This window comes from Sitophilus oryzae, unplaced genomic scaffold, assembly GCF_002938485.1.
Source record: "Sitophilus oryzae breed Bouriz unplaced genomic scaffold, Soryzae_2.0 scaffold_1499_pilon_pilon, whole genome shotgun sequence".
Lineage (NCBI taxonomy): Eukaryota > Metazoa > Arthropoda > Insecta > Coleoptera > Curculionidae > Sitophilus > Sitophilus oryzae.
The window spans coordinates 1,406,962-1,432,805 of NW_022146168.1; the positions used below are offsets into that span (position 1 = coordinate 1,406,962).

The 25,844-nt window shown below is 32.6% G+C and overlaps 1 pseudogene; it reads right to left on the reverse strand.

Annotated features, from left to right (window-relative positions):
- Positions 1 to 1,430: 1,430 nt before the first annotated feature.
- LOC115877942 lies at positions 1,431 to 25,174 on the reverse strand (annotated as a pseudogene).
- Positions 25,175 to 25,844: the final 670 nt, after the last annotated feature.

The window sequence follows — 25,844 nt, forward strand, 5'->3', positions numbered from 1 at the left end:
ATATGAACTGTGCTATATTTTTAGAAAAGTAATTTTAATATCTTTTCAGTTAATTAAAAAGATACAGGGTGTCCCAAATAAAAAAATCATTTTTTCTGTTGATAACTCTTAAAATATTAATTTAAAAAAAAATATACTTAAACCATTAAATTCTACGTAAAAAGGTACTTTGAAAATGTTTTTATAGAAATACAAAATTTTCTATAGCAAAAAAGTTACAGCGATTTGCTAAAATGGCACATTTTTGAGAAACACCCCTTAACTCCGAAACGGTAACAGATATTGATGTGCGGTTTATACCATCCTGTTTTTCATGAAAATTGAACTCCAGACACCCATATTAGTTTTCGTCTATCTCCTATAGAAAAATGTGTTTCCCTTTAAAAGCGTCCAATTTGACCCACCCTGTACAATCGTATGTTTACAGTATTTTCTGTTTCTTTATCATGATATAATCATCTTCCTCCCAACAACTACAGCGTTCAAGCTAGAAAATTAATACTTACATAAACACGGCTTTTTTTAATCAGGCGTTCAAAATAAGGTTAGAATTTAATCGTAATCGACGAAGTAATTTTTAATCAATATAGAATCTAAATTTTAAGCACCGTTTAATTATTTATTAAATATGAGAAACGTGTATATAGTTGAATGATTTCAAAATATTGTTCACCAGGAAGTAACAAGGAACAGAGATATGTGATAAGCCCATTTAAAGGTACATTTTGTCTTTTAAATTTATAAAATATGTAGAATTTCTGTAATGGAATATTTTACACAAAAGCTTAAAATCCCGCCGCTGCCACCAAACACACTATCATAATAGCAAACAAAATTTTCAAAGTTTTGTTACTTACAATTTGGTGGCAGCGGTGGGATTTTAATCCTAACAGAAAGTTAGTCATATTTCTCACAGGAAAAGCATTCCCTTATTTTTAAGCAGTGTTTACGATTTTTATGAAAAACTTAATTTAACGACCGATACATGTGGAACTATAAACTATACTAGGTTAGGTTAGGTAGCCGTCGACGAACTCATCCGGATCCTGAACTCATTCACGACCCATGTGAAATTGTTCAAACTCATGGTACTTGCTCGAAGTCGCGGACGGTCCGCTCCATCTGAAAGTGCTGTAAATCCATTTACTTTTTATATCGTTTTGTTTAGTCAGTAGTAGAAAACAAATTTAAATACTGTCAAAAAATTAATCATATTATCGCTCGTGATAATCTCCGATAAATATTTGAATTTCTTAAATTTATTGCTAAAAAATTGAGCAAAATCAGTATAATAAAACTATTTCAATCATTGTTGAACGCTGCATATAATATAATTTAGTTCTGGTGCGGTTAAATTGTGAATGTATTGTTATTATTGTGAAATGTGCATTTCTAAAGTTCCTTTTTTTGTCACGATATTTTGAGATAAATCATTTTTTACTATTCAAATTATTCAGAACAGCATAATAAGACAGTGAAGAACGAATAATCTGAAAAATAAAAAATATATATTTATACTAAATCAAAATATATTAATGTTATATAGTTACAGTGATAAATGTTCCTACTGATATTTCAAAGTAATCCATGGCATACAATTTGAGAGGCTTCTGAGCACGACACATAAAAACTATCAATTCCTTTTTGAAACTGTTCGTAGTGGTCATCCAGTTACAACTGTAGGCGGCGATTGGTACATTCTCACTCTTCAAAAACAATTTAAAAGTTATATTTAACATTTCCAATTTTTTTTATGAGATAATACTATCTTACTTTTCTTGCCATTTCTGATGCAAACCAACAAGGTACGAAGAGAAGGTTCGAAATGGCGACGTTGTAAATTACCAAGTAAAAAAACTCGAAAGTTTTTGGCGCAGTCTAAAAAGAAGTGGATCAAAATAGTAAAAAAAATATCGACAATAATATGGGTTAAATAAGTGCAAATATTTTTAAGGGTGGTATATTTCGACCCCAGAACTACGTTAATGAGGTTTCTTTTGCGAAAATTTTTTTAAAATTTGGAATTAATTGAGAAAATGTTTAGACTCCCCCGAAAATGGTAGGTGGTAGAAGAAAGTGGGTGCTATATTTGGACTCAGAACGTCATTAAGGTAAGAATCAGTAGGACTGGTGCCAGTTTGTTAGACCAGTAACACTTTCTATAAATACAATACAAATTTAAAAAAATCGCTAGTGTTAACATTAAATACTTATATTTGATATCAATTAAACTTTTAGTTACGTAATTGAGGGGATTTTTGAATTCATTGTTGCCAACCATTGACATATTCGGCGCCAGGCTGACTAACTGGAATTTAAATTTCATTTATTTATTTATTTCCTGACATTGTCATTCGTTTTGACATTTTAGTTTTGTACTACGAGTTTTTGGTTTAAGTGAATTGTGTTGTAATATTTTAAACTTAACATTTTCTAGCATACCTTATAGTCAAACATTGTTCTTTTTAGAACCTCTTTTAGTGCGAAGTGTACAAGATAGCTTAATAGCTGTAAAAAATAGAATATTTTTAACGGGAAAAAGCCGTAGTAATGACCCTTATCCCTTAAGTGCTGTTAAAAAGGTGCGTTGTTGATGTAAATAATAACTGTTTATATAAACTATTCAAAACAATTATCGCATACTTTCTAAAAAAAATGTTAATTTGAAAAAATTATGGATTTCGACAACGAAAATACTTTTTTAAAAAATTTTATTTTTCATAAAGTATGTTTAACAGATACAATGAATACAATGGTTAAGAACAGAATGACAATTTTAATGCGCTTGGTTATATTTATAAGTTCGGTTTCGCTCGCGTCTTCGTGGGAAAACCATGCTATTTCCTCTCACATAACTCCTCCCTTCTTAAATGGAAAATGTGAGGGGTGGCGAATCATTTTCAGGATGTTCCTCTCGGGGTTGCTTCTTTTTTTCTATCTTCTTTTTGTAGATAGACCATGTAATCCAACAAATCATTGCGATGACCAGAATTGTAATGGCAATGCTAGCGAAACTCCATCCTACAGGGTGTATCACTTCATTAAAAGGTTGAAGTAATTTAACTTTTTCCTGAAGTTCAGATATTTCATGGATATTTATTGACTTAATATCGATAGGTTGATCTTCTTTTGAGTTTTCTGGTCCAACGTAGATTTTCGGTAAGGTAAAGGGCATTCCTTGAATTATTTCTTCTTTATTGATGAATTGATAGCTTGATACATTTACTTCACAGTTCGGTTCGATTTCTATCAGGCTTGGATCGCTGATAAATTTATTTTCTTTTTCATCACCACACTGCTGCTGAATTTTCAATGGTTCTTCAGTAGGTATTGCGACGATATATTTGTTGTTGATTGGTTTTATAATTGGGTTCTTGATGAACGTTTTTACTGTATGGCAGGAGTGGATTTCGGCATCTTTGATTAGTGTCGATATACAGTCGTTGTTTGTTGGCTGAAGTTTATTTTGACAGATATGGATGTCTTCGATAACTGGGCATTCTTCTTCTTCATATTGTAGATGGTTCATGCCAAGTGTAAGGAAAGGTTGATTTGGTAAAATTATCGATTGATTGATGGGAATAGGGAATAGGTGAAATGTATCGAAAATCTCTTTTAACGATATTGGAAAATGAACTGCAAATATTATTTTATCCTCGAATAACTTACTTGAAGGCCAGCTAATTGATAATACGAAATTACATTCTTAAACGTTATTATATTTTGCTCACCATATAACTTAGTTAAATACGATACTGAGTAGTACAGCTCGGATGTAGACATCACGGCGCTATGTAAGGTGTTAAGTTTCGCAAACATTAGTGCGTTTTCTATATTATCTAAAAATGTAATTAAATTTTTGGCAATTTAAAAATTATTTGATGTAATGTATTTTGGATATTCAAATATTGTGCAGAATTTCTAATTTGTTTTCCAAATTTTGTATTTTATTTCTTATCATCTTTTGGTTTTCATTAAGGAGAGTTATAGAGTCATTATAACTATTAATGAGTTGCCTTGTTAAAGATATTTGTAGAGATATTTCTTTATGCAAAGAATTTTGATTATTTGATAGTATAGAAATTGCTTTGCCATATTTTCACCATCTTCGCTATCTAAAGTGCCAAATAACCATTTTGATGTTTTGCCTATAATATTAATTAAACCGCGCTTATTTCGGCGATGAGGCGTAATATTATTTAATTTAGTTTTGGCTGTCAGTATGAAATGTTTCGCATGCGCAAGCATGTTCGGAAAATGAATGTAGTTTGTGGAATGTACTGAGTCATTGTGATATCTATAAATAGAGTCTTCTAAATGATTATAAAATTGTTCAATATTGGATAGCTGGTCATAAATGGGTTGTGTTTGAACGTAATGTAAGAATGTGTGTTTGTGTTCTGTTATTCGCGTCTTGCCTAAATAAAAGGAAGCAAAGGAGAGTTTAGAGTGGATATTATAACTTTAGAAAAGGATAGGTTAATGATTAGTGTTAGTATAGCTACATGAAGGTTGAGACGGGTCAACTTCATCTTCGTTTTGTGTGTCCTGTGAAGAAATATTAGTACTATTAAGAGGTCTCTTAATTTGGGACTTATGAATAACTTTATTTTTGTCAGTAATTATTTTGTTGTCTAAGTTTTGTCGGACGGTATGTTTCGTATGTTTGGCTTTTGTTTACTTCTTGCTGCCATTTTATTTTTAACATAACATTTGGATCCTGGAGAGAAAGTAGGCGTGAGTTTTCGCGTTTCTCATTTCTCTTCCGAATAGTCTTTTCTTTTGAATTATTACTTTGTTCGGTAATTTTATTATAAAGAAGTTTTAATCTTTCTTTTCTATCGGAAATATATTGGTTAACAATAATATCGTCTGTAAGGTCGAAAGGGTCGATAGATTTTAATCGTCCGTGTATAATATCAAACGGTTTTTGTTTAGTGACACTGTGCACAGACGAATTGTAACCTAAAATTGCATATTGCATTCTTTGTTTTATAGATAAATTTTCGTCTTGAAGTTTTAATACTCTACAATTTTCTAAGAGCGATGAATGAACTCTTTCAATTGGACTATTACTGTTTGAATTACCAGGTGTTGTAAAATAGAAATACTTATATAGAAATCTATAATACCTATATAGAAATCTTGTGTAATTTGCAAAAGTCTATTAATAAAGAAGTTTTGAATTCTGTTCCGTTGTCACATGTAATCAATTTTGGGATACCAAAATGAGTTATAAAATTTAAAAATCCCTCGTATACTGTCGCGGCTGTACATACCGGTTCTAAAGGGTATGCCTGCGTGTATCGAGAAAATACGTCTATTATTGTTAAAAATTTGGTGTTCTGAATTTGTAAAGTGTCCATGTGGATTGATTCAAGTGGTTCAGAGGGGGGTGGCTGTTAAAGAGAATTTTATTTTTTGGCGGATGTCTATCGTATTTTGCCTGTTGACAAATTTTCACAATTATTTATGTAATTAACAATATCCTGTTTCATGTTTGGCCAAAAATATAATTTTCTTAAATCTAATAGTACTTCGTTAATTCCGCGATGGCACGTTTTCTCGTGGTGGTACTTAATTAATTCATTACGTCGTTCGTCTCTTGTTACATCATTTAACATGGAATTTGATATAGTTAAGTGATAAGAGTGGTTCTTAAATGTTCGTTGTAATATTACGCTAATTCTTGGATTTAAATTTACATCTGATTTTTGTATAAAAATGCAATAAGTCTTTTTAGGGTCAACGTGTTCTTTGAAGAATTTAATTATGTCGGTTTCTACGTTTTTTGATATATGTACTGTTTTTCTATTTTTATTTTCAAAAGGATTTGATCGAATTACGTAGTAGCGTTCTAAATCGTTTTGTATTATAATTATTTGATTATTGTAGAAATTTACGGGATTCTCCGTTATTGGTACATTAAGAATCGGGTCTTCCGCTGAGGAATGAACAGTCTCGTTGTCACTTACTGGTCTTGCTTCGGGTAATTCTATACCTTTATCTAGTTCAAGGGCGTGTTCTAGCTCTTCTAGTGCGTCCATAGATATTTCTGCTGAACAGTCGTCTAGATATTTTAAAATATCCTCGTCGCTATCTCCCGGGTTTCCAATAATGGACTCATTTTCTACCATATTTATCTCCACTCGAGATAGAGCATCGGCGTTAGTATTAGATTTGCCCTTCTTATATACAATTTCATATGTATATTCCTCTAATTTCAGACGCCACCTTACTAACCTCGAACTCGGTTCCTTTAAATTAAACAACCATTGGAGGGGTTTGTGGTCAGTAACTATCAGGAATTTTCTGCCGAAAAGATATGGCCTGAAATACTTCGTGGCCCAAACAATTGCCAGCAATTCCTTTTCAATCGTGCTGTAGTTTGTTTCAGCTGGATTTAGAGTGCGGGACGCGTAAGCAATAGGAAGATCGTTGCCTACCTTTCCTTGGCTTAACACTGCTCCTATGGCTATGTTGGAGGCGTCGGTGGTCAGCACAAATGGTTTCTCAAAATCTGGGTATTTCAGTATAGGATCGTTACATAAAATCTTTTTACATAGTTCGAAGGTGTCGATGAATTCTGACGTGTGTTCGATTTTTTCTCCTTTTTTCAAACATTTTGTGAAAGGTTTCGTCAGTTTTGCGAAATTTTTGATGAATCGTCTGTAATACCCTAATAACCCAAGGAAGGACTTGATTTCTTTGGCTGTTTTAGGTATTGGGAATCTCGTGATTGCCTCGATTTTCCGGGGATTCGGTTTAACGCCTTCTGGTGTTATGACATGTCCTAGGAATTCTACTTCCTTGCATAAAAATTCGGACTTGTCCAACTGCACCTTGAATTTGGCTTCTCGAAGTTTTTGGAATACAGAGCGGAGGTTTTTTATATGTTCTTCTAAAGTGGTGCTAAAAATAATGATGTCGTCCATGTATACTAGACAAACTTTATGTTGCAGGTCACGTAGTACATGGTCCATAACTCGCTGAAAAGTTGCGGGGGCGTTTTTGAGCCCGAACGGCATTCTCAAGTACTCATAATGCCCGTTCTCTACATTAAACGCAGTTTTTTCAATGGAGTTAGGGTGCATCTCAATTTGATGGAACCCTGATGCCAGGTCTAGCGTTGAGAAATATTGGCAACGTCCAAGTTTGTCTAAGATATCGTTGATATTCGGCAACGGATATCGATCGTCTATGGTCTTCTCATTGATTTTCCGATAGTCAACGACTATTCTCCACTTTTGTCTTCCGCTCGCGTCGAGTTTCTTTGGAACAATCCAAATAGGGCTGCTCCATGGACTTTGACTCGGTCTTATGATGCCATCTTCTAACATTTTATTTATTTGCTTCTGTACTTCTTGCTTATGAACAAAAGGATAACGATATGTTTTTGAGTGAGCCGGAATTTCGTCGGAAGTTTTTATTTCATGTTTAATTTTATTGGTGAAAGTTAGTTTTTGATTTTCTTCATGGAATATATCGGAAAAATCCTTACAAAGTGATGTTAACAATTGCTTTTCTTCGGTATTTAAATGTTCAGTTCGAATTAAATTTGCAATATTTAAATTCTTATTTAATTCAGATTTTGGCAAAAATGTTTCGATATTAAAAAATTCAAAGTTCTCTTTCCGCGAATCGGGGAATGGTATCACTTTCACAGGTTCTGAAAATGATATCATCAGATGTTCGTTAGTTCTATTGAAAACTTCAGTTTTCGCATAGCCTCGAACAGCTGTTGTCAATGTTTCAGGGAAATGCAGGTGGTTGATATATGACTCCGGAATTATTATGTCACCTTCGTAGACGTTCACGGGAATTTTCACAGATGCGATCTCATAGCTATTGACCGATACATCGTGAGAAATATTTTCCGTTTTATTAAAATGTAATGGAATTTTAAGAATGTCATTTACTAGGAAATTATTTTTTAAATCAATAAAAAGTTTTAATTTTTTCAATTGATCTAAACCCAAAATTCCATCAAAAAATGAATGAAAATCGAAAAGTGTAAATGTAATTGTCTCGTTAATTTTTAATTCTGAAAAGGCAGGTATATTCGCTTTAAATCGAACCAATTTTTCTCCAATACCTGTCTTAATCAGGGTTTCCTGTTGGAAAATTTCATTAGGAAAATATTTTTCAGCAATTATGGGTCTTAATATTGATTGAGAGCAACCGTATCAATAAGTAATTTTATTGGTGGATTATTGATTTTAATATATGGTAAATTACTATTGATTTCGGTATGCATTTCAGTTAAAGTTATGTTTGGTTCTGGCTTGGGCCAGGATCCTGAAAATTTCGGTGTTTTCGTCATAAGGTATCAAAGGTTTCAAAATTTTTGATTATTTTTGTGAGCCATCATCGGTATAAAATTGTTCGTAATTATCAGTTTCGTATTGTTCTATGTTGTCGGTCTCATCAAAGAGTAAATCAGTTGGGTTATCGATGTTCGATTGATTATCGATTTGGAACAACTCCTGCGAAATAAAATTTCGCGGACCTGTAGGTTTAAAGAAATTAGAAACTGGGCGTCTAAGGCTTGGGATTCGAGACGTGGTCGACATAGGTTCCACTTTATCTAAAGGTTTCTGACCCGTGGGTTTGAATACATCTTTTGGAGGGCCAAATACTTGTCTGTTGGTCGGGTAATGTCTAGGCACATATTGTGTCTGAATGTTTATGGGTTGAGAAGGAAAAGTCGGGGGTCCTTGATTTAAAATTGACTGGGGATTTGATTACGGTTCTGGTTTTGAGGTGGGGGAATCTTGGAGACTGGTTTTGGAAATTTGTCGGATAATTATATTATGGATTAGATTGATTAGACTGATGAGCTCTTTGTGTGAAATATGGATGAGGTGTGGTTGGTAGCATGGGTGTGTGTGGTTTTATGTTATTAAAAGTGGACTGGGGTTGTTTAAATAAATTTTGAGGTGTACTGAAAAATTTTCTTCTTCGGTTATGATTGTGAGAGCACTTTCGAGATTTTCGGGGCTTCTTAGTCGTGTTATGCTTTGTAAAGGTCCAGGGAGGTTACGAATAAAAAGTTCTTAGGGCTATTTGCTCGTATTGCTTTTGATAAATTGTTTTGGTCGAAATCGGCATTTCAGTCAGAGGAAGACTGTTTAATTTTTGAGCTAATTGACTACGTAATATTTGCAATCTCTTAGCAAAATCCAAAGACGTTTCTCCTTTATTTGGCTTAGCCATAAAAAGATCTTGTTCTAAACATTCCAAGCTTCTATTGTCGCCAAAACAGGCTTGCAATGCAACTTTGAATTTTTGCCAAGTATCTAGTTCTGATCGGCAACCTACTAATAGTTGAGCTCTACCGACTAACTTAGTTTGTATTACTCTGATTAAATAATTGATCATAATCGCCTCTCTAGAATTACCAAAAGTTGTAAAGAGAAAGTCGCATGCAGAAATAAAACTGTGTAAGGTAATAGAATTTCCGTCAAAATTAGAATAATGTCTACATACATTTTAAGCATTTGCAGATTATTTTGTGTTTGAGCTTGGCTTTGATTTTCCATCTTATTTGATTTTAAAACTAGTTTATTAGAAAATTCGTTTGTCAAATCGTCAATATTCATAAAAGAATAAAATTAAAATAAAATAAAATAGAGAAATTACGATAGCAAAATATAATATAGGTAAAATATGTATTCGTATATTTAAATAACTAAAAATAAAAATCGTTTTTGTTTTCTTAAATAGCTAAATTAACCTTAACTTAAAAATAAAGAGATTTCCTAAACAGGGAAAGTAAAAAGAAATTGACAAAAGGACTTGGCACTTACCGACTCAACGGGGTGACAAAACCAATTTGGACTCTGCTCTGGTATTCGGCTTTCGATGTCTCACTCCTTACACTACCGAAAATCGGACTCGATGCCGTGGCTTTCCAGAAGTGTTCGTTCGGATCGGCACTAAGGGATTAAATCCGCGTTTTTCGCGATAATCAATTCAATGATTTTTGGTTGCGACAAACTGCACCAATCCTACCGACTGCGCCAATTATGGATTTCGACAACGAAAATACTTTTTTAAAAAAATTTATTTTTCATAAAGTATGTTTAACAGATACAATGAATACAATGGTTAAGAACAGAATGACAATTTTAATGCGCTTGGTTATATTTATAAGTTCGGTTTCGCTCGCGTCTTCGTGGGAAAACCATGCTATTTCCTCTCACATAACTAAAACAAGACACTTTGACTTACGATTTTAAATAGTATGGATACTGTGAAGGGAAATTCGATACAATAAGCCTACGCGCTAACCTGTAATTTTTAGTCGGCCGACTATTTAGTTGCAAAAGTGAAAACAATATATGAATGAATGAATGAATGTTTAGGAGGGAAGTTAATCACCGCGATCTTAAACGGCCTACACACGTAACGATTTATCGTACTGCGCGTTGAACTGCAGTTCGTAAAGAAAATCGTACGGCTTGCAGTACAGCCATTTTCTATACACACGATGCAACACATTGTACTGCCGCAGTTCAGCTTATTCACTTTTCGTCGAGAAGGGCTACCGTTATGTCAAGAATTTCAAAGATGAAAGCTGCTGTGCTTATAGCTGCGGTATTGCTGATAGATGAAGATGATGAACAAAAGGAAATCAAAAAGCGAAAATGATGTAAAAAGTGGTTACTGGAGAGAAAGAAATATTCACATATGAGGTTGGTAAAAGTGATGGAAAAAGATGAACCTCTTGATTTTAAAAACTATTTAAGAATGGATTCTGATGCCTTTACGTGTTTGATGGATTTACCTAGTTTGTAATAAAATTACAAAGCAAGATACAATTATGAGAAACGCAATATCTGCTGAAGAAAGATTGGTTGCAACACTAAGATATTTAGCAGCAGGATGTTTTTATATTGTTTATTTTCTTTTTCATCACTTCTTGTGATGCTTCTGGGAACAATTCCTTAAATTTTTTAAACAAAATTTCATAACTGGAATTTCTTTTCATTTTATTTTCATAATCTTTTGACTTCACATCCCATAGGCATCTATTTTCTCTATATAAATCAATAAAGTCTTCACAGAACGTCTTATTTTTTAAATCCATAATATTGATTAAACCAAAAATAAATAAAAATTATATATCATAACTACGCGCTGCGGCAGGGAATACACTGCACACGTTCAGCTTTCGTTCAAACCCCACCCCAGACACGCTACGATTTATCATTAATGCGGCAGTTTTGATGGATATCGTACTGCATGCAGTACGATAAATCGTTACGTGTGTAGGCCGTTGTAGCGTGTGTAGGGAAATTGGATGGTTTGCAGTATGCAGTCGTCAAATAGTTTGCAGTATGTGTGGGGTGGGTTGAACGCAAGTCTGAACGTGTGGAGTGTATTCCCTGCCGCAGCGCGCAGTTACGATATAATTTTGATTTATTTTTGGTTTAATCAATATTATGGATTTAAAAAATAAGACGTTCTGGGAAGACTTTATTGATTTATATAGAGAAAATAAATGCCTATGTGATGTAAATTATACCATTTTCGCTTTTTGATTTCTTTTTGTTCATCATCTTCATCTATCAGCAATACCGCAGCTACAAGCACGGCAGCTTTCTTCTTTGAAATTCTTGACATAACGGTAGCCCTTCTCGACGAAAAGTGAATAATCTGAACTGCGGCAGTACAATGTGTTGCATCGTGTGTACAAAAAATGGCTGTACTGCAAACCGTACGATTTTCTTTACAATCTGCAGTTCAACGCGCAGTACGATAAATCGTTACGTGTGTAGGCCGTTTACGATTTACCGTTAATGTGGCAGTTTCGATGGATATCGTACTGCATGTAGTACGATAAATCGTTACGTTACGTTTTTTAGTGGTACCAAACCAAACCAAACCGTTTTACAGATCTATTGTGTGTTCCCCTCTCTTGAGTTATAACGAGTTATAACTCATCATACAGTCTCAGTACAAAAAAACAAACAAAACAAACTAACAGTAACAAAACCCAGTACCTGAGAGAAAAAAATACATACTTATGTAGTCGATCGGCCGACTATTTGATTGCATGTGAGCGCGGCTCCATAAGGATATATTGGATACAAATATGCAACTGTATAGTCGGCCGATTAAAAATTGCCTGTCAGCGCAGAGCCTAAGGCGACGCAATGTTATCAAGTATTAGGCCGATCGGCTCCATCAGAATGTATTGTTTTCACTTTTGTAAAACTAAATAGGCCGACTAAAAATTACATGTCAGTGCGTACCCTAATTATCATAAAAAAAACTCCCAAGAGAAAAGCAGAAAAATGCATGATTCATTTAGAAATATGTAATAATTACTTTTATTCAAATATGCGGTAATTGTTTTGAGTAGTGTTTTTATAATTATTTTTGTTTCCTAAACTATTTTGATTAAAAGGAAATATGTAAAAGTGGACAACGCTGTGCCAGTTAAGCTTAATCACGTGACTAAAAGTTTATTTGATGTAAACTATATACAGAGTGTCCCATAAATAAGTGCAAGTATTTTAACTGGAAGTGGAGTTCAACCCAGAAACACGCCTATGAGTTTTTTTCGCGAAAAAAAAATTGAAAATTCGAAATTTTTTGAAAAATTTTTTGGATTTTTTTTAGTTTTTAGTTAAAAAACATAAGTTTTTGATAATTTGGCAACACAGGTATTAGATTAAATTTACAAGAAAGAAAATCCAGAAAAGATCCAGTGTTTTTCAAAATTTTAGCAAAAAATCATTTTTTTTGGAAATTTTCAAAGTAAAATAACTCCGTTATTTTGGACTTATTTGAAGAACGATAAAGAGAAAATATATGTTTCTTTTATCGAGATCTACCACCCCTTAAAATACTTGCACTTATTTCTGGGACACCCTGTATGTGGTTTTAAATAAAAATTAATACAAACGTTTTTCTATAACGTTTTTCTATAACTATTCTATATTCCTGAACACCCTGTAATAAATACCTACCAAACTCAGTAGAAATAAATCCATACACAAAGCTAGGGTGCTTGCAAAAATCTGTCCAAAATATATCTGCCCAAACACGCGTTCTGTAGTTTTCAAAAACCTGTAGATGAGGGTATAATTATAATTTAAATATATTTGATGTTATGGTGATATGTTCAGGGTAATTCATCATAGTTTATTTCGATTAATAATAAGAATATTGGGAATAAAAATGCAAGGTTCAAGGTTAAATATTTTGATATCTTTACGTCAACATGATGGTGACGTTATAGTGAGAATCGCGCCTTATAGTGAAAAACGGAACATGGTAAAACTTTATTAAAAATTTGAAACGAAGAACATCAGAAATATATTTACAAAAACGAACATTCCAGTCATTATCAGTGGCGGCTCGTGGTCATTATTGTAGGGAGGTTAATATCTAAAAATATTACGTCGATTTTTTTTTAGGACGCACCCTCGAACGCACCCAAGGTATTTGTAAGTTTAGTTAAAGAAAAATAAATCTAAAAATAAATATAAATTCTGTTAAAATAAAACCTACCCCTAAATTTTTAAACAGGTGGTCTAGTGCCGTTTCACTAAAAATCCAGTCAATGTTTTTTACACAAATTTTCCACGGTAGAATTTAAAAGACACTTAAATAATAATGTGACAAAAATACAAATGCATATATACACATACACAATTCTAAAAGTTTTATTTCACATTTTTTATATTCTAAGTCAATGCGGCGTTCTTTCTCTTTCTCTAAACGGTTTTCGAAATTTAAACAATTTAATTTTTTTTGACCGCACGATTTCACAAACTAAATATCATCGTGTCTATTTTAAAATATCTATTACAGAATCAGTCAACCACAGTTCATCATTTATCCATAACCAGAAAATTATGAATTATTAACTACACAAATTTCGTGCTACATCTCCAACATTCGGCTACGACAACTAAAACTAGATGGGATTTCTTTCGATATTAAAAATTTAAATATTGTTTTATGTTGACTAAACCAAACATTATATGCGATAAACGATACAAAAACCTAGGTTGTTTTATAATTTGAGATTTTATAAACGCCCAAACGACGAATTTTTTCCAGCGATATGATTGAAATCCTTTTATGAATGGCGCGGTCAATGGCGAATATAAACTATATCTATCGCACCTTAACCCATTAGGGCTCAAACTCACTGACGACCAGGTCGCAACGACCTGGCCGTCGCGTCGGCTGGCCGGATGTATTGCGTTTTTAGCTGCGGCCAGATGAACGACCAGTTTCAACAGAGTTGTCAAATCTAACGAAATTTTACGATTTACCAATTAGAAAATATTGTTTCAGAAATGTTAAAATAACCGACAAAAAGGGAGATATTCTGTTTCTTTTTTCTACTGATATGGCGCCCTTATCGACTTTAGAAGTAAACATATTAGGGCCATCGTAAAAAAAGATCGTCAGACACTGGCTCTAAATATAAGCAAGTAGAAAGTTTAGCTTTCAGTTATTTCAATGTTTACAATATAACGAAGAATCTACAACAGTAATTACTTCTATTTTTATGAATGTTTAAGTTACTTTCTTAATTTTTTTCAAAATAATGTACCTAGTAGAAATATAGTCTAATGAACCCTGTTTGAAAAACTGAAAAACGTTAAATTAAATATCATATTTAAAATACAGTTGTCTTCCTTGTACATGACTAATACAACTAAAAAAACTAAAAAAACTATATATATATAAATTTTTATTTAGGAATTTGTTGACTTAGCGTCCTCTAGATGATGTATTACTATTGGACTGATGTATTACTATTATGGGTCAACGTTTTGGTGGTTGTATAAAGATAGATAAATCAATTTTCTAAATGTTTAATGTATGGAGTAGGGATATCCCAAAAATAAAATAAAAGTACAGGAAAGAATTAAGGTAAAATCAAAGAATATTCTACGTTATCTAAAATATAAAAATATGGGAAGCCCCGACAAAAATCTGACACCTGATATCAAAGTGATAAACTAACATCGGCGCATGCGGCAGCGAGCACTTACACTTAATTTTTCAGTTCATTGCTAGATGGCCTTTTACTAGGGATGCACTGCAAACAAATATTCCAGCAAAACTAAAGTGTTTTTTCTTATTCTAAATTCTAACAAATAAATAAACCTGTAAAACTGTATAAATAAAATCGGTCATCGATTTAAAAAAGAATATGTAATGGTAGGAAAAATAATTTCACTTTAATTACGTATTAGAAAATCAGTAATCTTAAATTAGGATGCATCAATGAAGAAGAAGGCAATTGTAATCACAATACAATAACAGATCTACAAATACCAAGCAATACATTAAATCAAAAATCTCAGTAACACTGTTGTAATAATGTACTCCCTGTGGTCTTATTAAGTATAAAGTTTTGTTTTACATGAAAATAATTATCCCATTTAATTATTCATTAAATTTTAGTGTCAGCTTATTGATAGCTCGATTACCAGTCAAATAGTTTCGATGTTTTCTATACTATGAAGAAAATTTGATCTGATTAGATTAATTCAGATGTAAATTTATGTTATACGGTAAGATATTTTTAAACAAACCAAGAAAGTTCTCTTCAGACAAGTTCTGGTCTGAAATTGCAAATATTAATGAAAAAGTTATACATGTAGTTTTCTATTCATAAATGATATTATTGATTTTATTCTAGGTGAATGTATCGAGTCATATTATATTCTGCAGAATATATTGAGAAAAATGGTAAACTAACTAAAAGTGCTAACAAAATTTCTTAGGAAGTTATCGATATACCTAATTATTAGAAGCTGTAACAAATGTTCAAAGAGTCAGAGTATACTTTATTAGAAGTGTGTTAGATAGAATTATACACTTTAAAGAAAATATCTTTTATTATTGCAGGTAATGCATATTGTGTAATGCATAAATATGTGAAATCTATTATTACATACAAAGATTGAAAATTATTTAAACAGCTACCTGTATGTTGTCTCACAATCTCATTTAGTGAATGGGTTATTAAAAATTGAACATATTTACACACAGAATATTGTGGATATGGATATCTGGAAAGCATGTTATAACCATTTTTATTTTTAGGATTTATGAAATGATTACATAAATATACTAACAACAAATTGCAATGCATCTGTATATTAGAGACAAAGATGAAAGAGAGTAACAAGAATATATGTATTCAAAAGAAAAATATCAAGACCATTTGTAGTAATTAAAATTAAAGAATAAAATACATAAAATGTACCATATGATCGAAAAAAAAACGGCGTCCAGTTGGCTGGGAAATGACGATCAATGACATTTCCTATATAAATTTACATATAAAATGACAGCGACCTTCATTTCATAGCCATCGTTGACGCCGTTTTTTCTCGATCATACGGTAGTTTATGTGTGAACAAATTCTCATTTCATATAAAAATTGGAGCTCTATCTAGAGTATATTTGAATATAAATGTTTTTATGTATTGGAAGGGGGACTGTAGTTTTCAAATATAATAAAGAAAATAGACTAAAAAAACATGTGTGTAAGTTCTTTTTTAAACTATTCTGTAGTTACGTAAATGTGTTTCAAATAGGTTGCTTTTCACAATAAAGTCAATACACAGTAATTATGCTTTACTTTTTCAAAACACACTCTTGTTTTTTATTATCAGAGAGTTATTAATATTAGAAAATTTAGTTACATGAATATAATAGGAGTAAATATTATGTTTCAAGTTTCAAATAATTAGAATATGATATGCTTAAATATGATTGCTAATAAAATACCTAGTTTATACACATTTAGATATATCTCTTTAAATATAAATTAGTATTGCCACCATGCGATTAATGGGAAACACAATACGGTAGTGAAAAAAAAAACGGCGTCAGCGAGGGCTATGAAATAAAGATCGCTGTCAATTTACATATGTGTAAAATTTTATGGAGAATGTCACCGACCGTTATTTTCAAGCCATTCTGGACGCCGTTTTTTTCGACCATACGGTATTTCTAGGTATAGAATTATGTCTCTAATATATAGTTAGGTAATTTTTTCCATTTGCCTATTGTTAATTATAACGTCGTCAAACTATAAAATTTGCTATATTTTTTACTTAAATTTTTTTAGTAATATCAGAACATGTTTTGAATAGTTTAATTAGTAATAAAGCTACTAACATGTTCAGTTATTTTTTTCTATAAAGCTTTTTGATAAAAAATAAGTATACCTGCTAAGACGTTAAATTGCCTGAGAAATTACGATCGATGCCATTTACCATCCACTTTTACACAATAAAATGCCATCGATGGTCATTTCAAAAGCAGAAAACTTGCCGCCGTTTTTTCCAATGAAATGGGCGGTGGGGAGAAAATTACAGATTCCTGTATTATATTAACGACTAACGACATTATTAATCGCATGTGTGATCGCATCTGTGGATCGCATGTACACAAAGCATGTACACCTGATGTACACTATTAGAAATCGATCTAATTTCTAATATTATCGAGCTTTTAAAATTCGAGAAAGTGATCGGAGATTGTGTTTAAAGTGTTGTGAAATGTTCGTTAGTGCATATTTTTGTGTCGGTAATCGGTATCGGTATAGGCAAATCACGATGGAGTATAGAAATCCGGAGAAGGTGGATATGCTAAGAGCATAGGTACTTTCTGCAGGGGAAAGCGCTGTAGAAGCTCGGAGACTTTATTCCGAAGAGTATCCGAATAGATAAATCCCTAATGCTCGAACCTTTGTAAGTATGTTTCAGCATTTGAGGGATTCGGGAAAAGCAACGAAGAATTGCTGCAAAACGTTAAAAATTCCATGCTCAGAAGAAGGAGAGCATGTATTGGAAATGGAGGTCGTCATTTTGAACAAGTATTATAATAGCATGCAGTCAAGAAGCGAAGGATATACCGGGTGGTGCATCATCGTTGGAAATATAGGATATCCCATGCAAATTTTGAACTGTCGAGATATTGGATCCCCTTGTGCAAATTTGTAATGTATCTTTAAAAACCATTTACGATTTAGCTCTAAAATTAATAGGGGAGCCAATATTTCCACAGTTGAAAATTTGCATAGTGTTGTTAAGAATTGTAGTGAAGTGATGTTATTAAGTGTAGTGTTATGTGCAGTTTTAAGAGTGGTAAAATGGAAAAAAAAAGAAAGCTCTGCAGTTGTATCTCTTTGCTATAGGGATATCTTTTTTTATTGTTTGGTAAGTTTTTTTTTTCTTTTAGTTTATTTTGTGGAATGTGGAAAGTAGGGCTACTGGCGATCACCCACTTAAAAAAAGTAACGCACCTCTGCAGAACCTCTTGGGTGGTGTGGGATTTTGCAAGTACTTTTTAAGTCTTTCTAGTCGATGTGGCAACAGCGGGCGGCGAACAAGCCGAGATCCGCGAGATCTCTCCCCCGCGCCGGGGATCCGCGAGATTCCCCGGCGGCTCTCAAAATGTCGCAATTTTTTTTTTAACTTTCAAAGTTAAATAACTCGGTTATTTTCAATCTATTTTAAAAATGGTAAAGAGAAAATATGTTTCTTTTGGCCAGATCTACCACCCCTTAAAATATCTGCACTCATTTCTGGGACACCCTGTATATTTAATATTAGTTATTAATATTTAGTATATATATATATATATATATATATATATATATATATATATATATATATATATATATATATATATATATATATATTTAATATTAAAATTTAATAAAAAAAAGAAGTAGTTGTAGAAAAACTTGAAATATTATTTTTTTTATTTTTTAAACATCAAAACTCAAAGGTATAATAACAGGTATCATACCAACCATAAATAGAGTAGGTATGTCATATAAAAATGTTTTTACTAGACCCTTGATAAAAAAGGGGATTAGATTTAAGTTTACCTTTGATCCAGTCTGTATACTATTTCTTTGGATTTTCTGCCCGTGTGCAAAAACTACACTAAAACACTATATCTTATAGAAAATAAAATATTGTGCCTTGAATTTGAGGGATTTCATCTGAAAAATTATTAATTTGGAAGAAAACCGGTGACAAGCGGCAGAAAATAATAATATTTCCGTGCAGTCTTCTGGTCGCAACGACCAACGGACGGCCAGGACGTTAGTGTGCGCTATTTCATTTGATTTAATGGTTTTAGAGGTAGGTGCGGCCTGGCCGGTGCGACCTGGTCGTCAGTGTGTTTGAGCCCTTATATTTTCTATACGTAGTATACCTTACCTCGTTGGCGTCACGAGCCGCGGCATTTGGAGTTAAATACGTGCAAAACATAGCGGGAACGAAGGACAAAATAAAATTTTGACCGGGATTAGAGAAAATGGGCTAAATAAAAGGTTCTCAAGCGAAACTTGGACAAATTGAAGATTTTTGGGAATAGTTTTGAATATCTTAGGATGAAAAAAAGTGATTTACAAAAAGTATAATTTATAGATATTTTTTATACAAAACGATAAAATGGTATTTTATCGTCGACCGAAAAGATTGATTCACGAGCGATGAAATAGCCAGTGAATTAATTTCGGGAGACGATAATGCAATTTTATCGTCGTGTATAAAACAATATATTTTTCCATAGCGAGCGAGTTAGTTCCATAGCGTTTTAAAAAATATTCAGAAATTATTATTTCAAGGAATTTATTACGAGTAGAAAAAAATATTGTGCTGGGTTGGCGTTGGTTTCTATGTAATTTGACAATAAAGCTGTCTGTTTAGTTGTCAGTTTTGAGTCAATATTTTTTAATTCTCCTTCGTGTCGATTGTTGATTGAATTGGAGCCAAAAATGGCTCAAAACGAAATAAGTAAATTACCAACAGATATTCAGGCTGAGGCGACAAACGCCACAACCAAACTACTTCCATTTAGATCCCGAATAACTTATGAAAAGGAATAAAAAAATTTCATTTCATCAAAAATAGAAGCAATTAAAAAACGTGCGAGAAGAAATAAAGTTTTTAACCTGTCCTCGCTGTTAAAGTATTATTTAATCTACCCTTGCGGTTAAAGTACTATTTTATCTACTATTTTTGATAGATATAAGGCAATTTTAACAGTTGGTAGGGAAAAAAAATACTTCTGTTTTTTTAAGGGGGTGGGGGCATTGACAATTTGACCTTATGGTTAAGCCGCTACTGGTCATTATATGGACTTGCCATAATAATTTAATTAGTAATAATAATATAAATAATTATGTAAATTAATTATTTGATTATTAATGAATTGGTACTCACTTCAAAATCGTATAGTGATGCTCAACACACCTCACAAACATCTTCTTATTTTCCTTCTCTTCAACATCCCCACTCAGTTTCATCACCCTCTCACAAAGCAGATCACATTGCAATCCGATAAACGTACAAAACTCAGCAACTATAGCATCAACGTAAGTATTCACTCCAGAAATGTACAAAATAGATACTGCCTGATGTATATAAGCCAGAACGTACTTCAAACCTTTGGTAGTGTCAAACGGGTACCAAGACTGAATAGGCAATCTACCTTCGTTGGTGTATAACAACGGTACTATCACATTGCTGGTTGTTGAAATTGCACTGACTGAAATCAGTGCCGTTTTTATGTTCCAAAACGTACCAAAAACCTTTCTAATTTGATCCCGTTCAGCAATATCATCTGCTTGAAAAATGGGCTCGTCTAGATCTTCAATCAGCTTTTTGAAGGCTTTTCTGTTCTTGAAGAGGAAAAATGACTTAAATGACGACATAAGACAGATAAACAAAACATATCCTACAGCTGTAAAAGCTCTGATGCTGCCAATGTTGAGTAACCAGCGAATTATAACCAAAAAATTAAACAAACTCGAGAAAAATACGTGTATTATGGTGTAGTAAATTTTGTAGCGTTCTGAAGGTGTACCATTGTACTCCATCCACCCTGTAAAGTACTTTAGAGCTTTAAAATCGGTTTGAAAATATTTTATGTAGTTAGACGACATTGTGTGTTGACACTGAAGACACCTGGTCAAATCTGAACTAAATATTTTTGATGTAAGGCTTTTATTAAAATAATTTTTTTTCAAAATTATAGGGTTCTGAAAATATGGAAGTATTGGCATAGATAAAACTTTTTGTTAAACAAAGTTTTAAGATTTGTAATGAGGTGTTTGATTTTCGGGAAGGTGTATTTAAGTTAATTTTTTTGAGGGAAAATTACTAGTGTTTTGTTCAACACTTTGGAAACAATACCCATTTAAAAAATAAAATAAAAATTATATGCTTATACCGGGAAAATAAAAGTAGATACTTTTATACAAAAGTTGTAATGTGCAATTATATTAATATGGTTTTAGTTATTTTAGTAATTTAAAAGGTTTAAAAGATATTTCTCTACAGGGTGTCTCAAAAAATATGTGCAATCTCTCGTAAAAATAAGATTTATTTTTCATATCAACATGGGTCCGATTCTGCATGGTTTCGTAGCTACAGTAGGTTAAAGTTTATTATAATTTTCTTAAAAGTGCTTTTAGCGATAAGGATGATGCGGATGACACAGTGATATTGGCAGGCAATGCAAATGATCTCCAAATGCTTCTAAATAAGGTTAACAATGAAAACCAAAGACTGGGTTTAAACATTAGGTAATAATAGAAAAACTAAATTTATAGCTGTCAGCAGAAACAACATTCCGAACACCAGAATTTACTTAAATGGAGAGGTCATCAAGCAGGAAGCAGGTCACACAATTTAAACATTTGGGATGCAGGGTTAACCAAACGTGGGACCCAGATCAGGAGATCAAATGCAGGATCGAGCAAGCAAGAACAACTTTTCTAAAACTTTGAAGGTTTCTTACAGATAGCAACTTGAACTTCGGTCTTAGATACAGAATGGTGAAGTGCTATGTCTGGTCCGTTTTGGTTATATTATTTGTCTGATTCGTTTGTTATATGGTGTGGACGCATGTACACTAAAAGTAGCAACAATAAACAAAATTGAAGCCTTCGAAATGTGGAGCGCCTACGACGAATGCTAAGAGTGTCCTGGGTCGACCGTGTGAGGAACGAAGACATTCTCAGAAGAGCTGGTCTAGAAGAACATGAACTCTTCGAAATCATCAAGAAGAGGAAAATAGCCTATCTGGGACACATACTACGAGGAGAACGCTATCACTTTCAGCGTCAAATTCCCCAGGGTAAAATCGAGGGGGCAAAGGGGGAATAGGCCGAAGGAAGCTATCCTGGCTGAGAAATATTCGCCATTGGACAGGCATAGAGGACTTCCAAGCACTCCAAGTCGCTGCAATAAATAGAACCATCTGATGAGGAAAAAAAAGATGAATGCCTACGCAGGAATCTACACGGCACCTTAAGAAGAAGAGCTTTTAGCGATTCGAATGAAATTTGGAGGGTAAAAGTTAGTATGAGTGCTACAGATTTTAAAGCTAAAAAAGTGTCGACAGATTCACCATGGTGCATATGGGTTATCACTGAAATATTTTTCTTAAAAAAATGTGTGCCACTGACTTATTTTTCTCTTATTAGTAAAAGTGTGTCGATCATTTAATGCCGATTAAAAGTTGTATCTTGACATTTTGCCTATTTCGATCTCCTCGATGAGATCGATGAGAGAAATAAAAATAAAAGTATTATTATATACTAAATTTTATTAAAATTTATAATACTGATGTACAGTACTACCTATAGCAAATTCCTCAACAAAATAACGGTACTTAAGATAATTACAAAAGGCCTACTTTTTAAAAGTTTTAGCACCCTGTAACTTTAAAACTATGCATTTCCGACACCCATATTTATAGGAACTTTTTTTCATATTTTTGATGAGGAATCAACGAGTACTTATTTAACATTTTGGCCAGTTAACGACGTTAATTTTTTTTAAAGGTTCTATTAGAATTTAATTAAGGCAAATATATTAAATTGCGTTTATCGCATCCAGGAGACCGAAATCGACAAAATATCAAGAGAAAATGTTTAACTAGAATTTAACGGTTCACAGAGTTTTGCTAACAAAAGGAAAAAAAAGTCAGTGGGGCAGATATTTTTTTTTAGAAAAATATTCCTGTGATAACTAAAGTGCACGTCCCTGGTAAATATGTCGACATATGTTTAGCATTAATATATGTCGTACTTAGAGAAACTTTTACCCTCAAAATTTGATTCGAATCGCGAAAATGACTAGGACGAAAATTAAAATAAATTGAAAAAAAATAAGATTATAACTAACCTAACCCCCTGTAGCTACGAAACAAAACAGAATATTATGTTGATATAAAAATTAATCTTATTTTTACGAGAGGAATCTCCCTAGGAGAGACGGCACATGTTTTTGAAACACCCTGTAGATTTATAAAAATTGTATAGATATATCCAGAATAAGTTTTTTGAGATTTTTTTAAATTTGATTTTATAAGACCAAGAAAGGAAAGATAAATACTACTTTTACATTCATACATTAAAGATGGAAAAGACGTCGTGGTAGCCACTTTGAGACTTATTTCTTGTCATTTTCGTTTGATTCTTCTTTTGACAAATTCTCTTTCTTGTATTTTTTTTTTGTTTTTTATTTTGTAACTGGTTGAATGCAATGTGTATAAATCTGAATTATATTATGTCAGAATTTGAATTACAGTGAGATTATTGTGAATACTAGAAAAAAAGCTTCAAAAGTAGTTATTTGTGCTGCTTGTCATCGTTCCCAGACTAAAAACAAGAAACGTATTAGAACAAGAAGACTTTTAAAGATCTTACTTACTTTTTGTTACCTTAGAAGCAGTGATATCAATATATATTATATCATTATTCCATATAAAACTATTGCGAATAAAGCTAGTATATAAAATAAAGAGCGTATTAATTGTTTTTTTGAGAAAAAAGCATATTGGTTAATTTTGAGTCATAATACGTTCCTTTTCATCCATATTAAGATTACTTAAAACAGCGTAATAAGATAGAGAAGATCTTATAATCTGAAAAAAAAACATGTCAATGAAAGAATTAGGAAATACCGTATGATTAAAAAAAAAGGCGTCAAAGATGGCAAGAGAACGACAATCGATGATAATTACTAGTTGTTTACTAAAACTTGACACAAAACTCGTCAAAAATTAACAATAATAATTATTGAGATATTAACTCTTTATATTGCAGTACTAATTCTTTTCTATTTTGGTCATTATTTAATTGACTTTGAAAATATATAAACTAGCACAAAGGGAGCATATCTTTTTAATAACATTTTTCAAAAAATTAACAAATAAGGGGGTGGAAGTTGGTGGTCGATTTTTCAACCAGAGACTGTTAAAGCAAATAGATAATATGTAATGATCTAATGTATGTAATGTATATACTGCATGTATCATCCAGTGTAAGAAAAAAGAGTAAATTCAGTTCATTTTGATTATCTCTGTTAGCTCTCTACTCAAAAAGATGCCCATATCAAGTAAATCAAATTTTCTTTTTCGAGAACTTTGCATCCTATGAGAAATGATCGAAAATATACAGGATATGTTAACGATTTTAGAAAATATCATCCTAGCCGTAAATTTGGTGCACTAAATAAAAATAAATAAACGCCACAAATACATTTGTTTCTATATTTTTAAATTTTTATCATACGAAATATGCATAGAAAATGCTTAGACGACAATTATTACCTATATGACACACAGCAAACTTAGTGCTCACCAATGCTCACTGGTCGAATATTCAACCGCTTACGTTAACTTTTCGCTCCAGTTCGGCCAACGCATAGAAATGGTTGATGATATGGCCCAAGCGCGCATAAAAATAAGCATAGCAACCAAACTGGGCGATAATACACTTCCACGCGACTAATCAGACGCGTAAGTTGGTTAAATTAAAGTGGTCGATTTAGCGACCAACAACCTATAAAGGGTTAAAAAAGGATACACCCTTACCAGACACATAAATCTATTTAAAAAACATATTTTTTTCTACAAACGTCAAAAAACGACAAGGTTCGCGAATTGATAGCAATGTGCGAAGTGACACTTTGTTTCATTTTCCTATGTTACCATGACACGGTTCGCGAAGTAATGCGCGAAATTCCTATTTCGCACCCTGCATGTAAATTATATGGGATTTTAGAATTTTGATTTCTGGTAAATGAAGAACTAAATCATAACTAATTATTTATTTCGAAATATTCAAGAATAAACAAACAACAAATATCAAACTAAACACTAATGCATATTCTAGTTATTATTTATATTAACATTAATAGTACAACCAGTACACGAACATTTAATCCCAGACTAGATAGTTCTGATTTTGCTTGAGATATGGGGGTTTTGGGACTTGAGACACTATCCAATTTTGATGTAGAGGTACTTGATCTCGGTATTTGACACTCTAAAATTTTATTTGATAGCATCCTCGGCGTATCCCTCGGCCACTGTCGAAGATTTCCATCCTCCGTTGCGCTTCAAACTAAATATATCACCCCCTGCATTAGCAAGGAGTGTGGCTGAAGTTCTCCGGAAACAATGCCTCATCACACAGTAGGCCTCATAATCTGGCAGCTTCAAGTATTTTGCTATCATGCTATGCATCTTACCAATAGAATTTATGCCGACCACTTGGTTAACACATCTTTTATTTTAATATTTAAAAAAAAATCTGCGACTGGTAGCATTTCTTGAACGAAGAGCTGCGTATTTTAGGTAAATCAATATAATTCAAATTTGACACTGTAAAGACTCGGTCTATGTTTGTTTTTGTATCGGGTACTTTAACAACCAAAATTGAATCTTTATCTTCTATGTTACCGACCGTCATTTTAGTAAGTTCCTCACAGCGGCAAGCACCAGAAATACTAAGTATTAAAACGACCTAAAAGGAAATC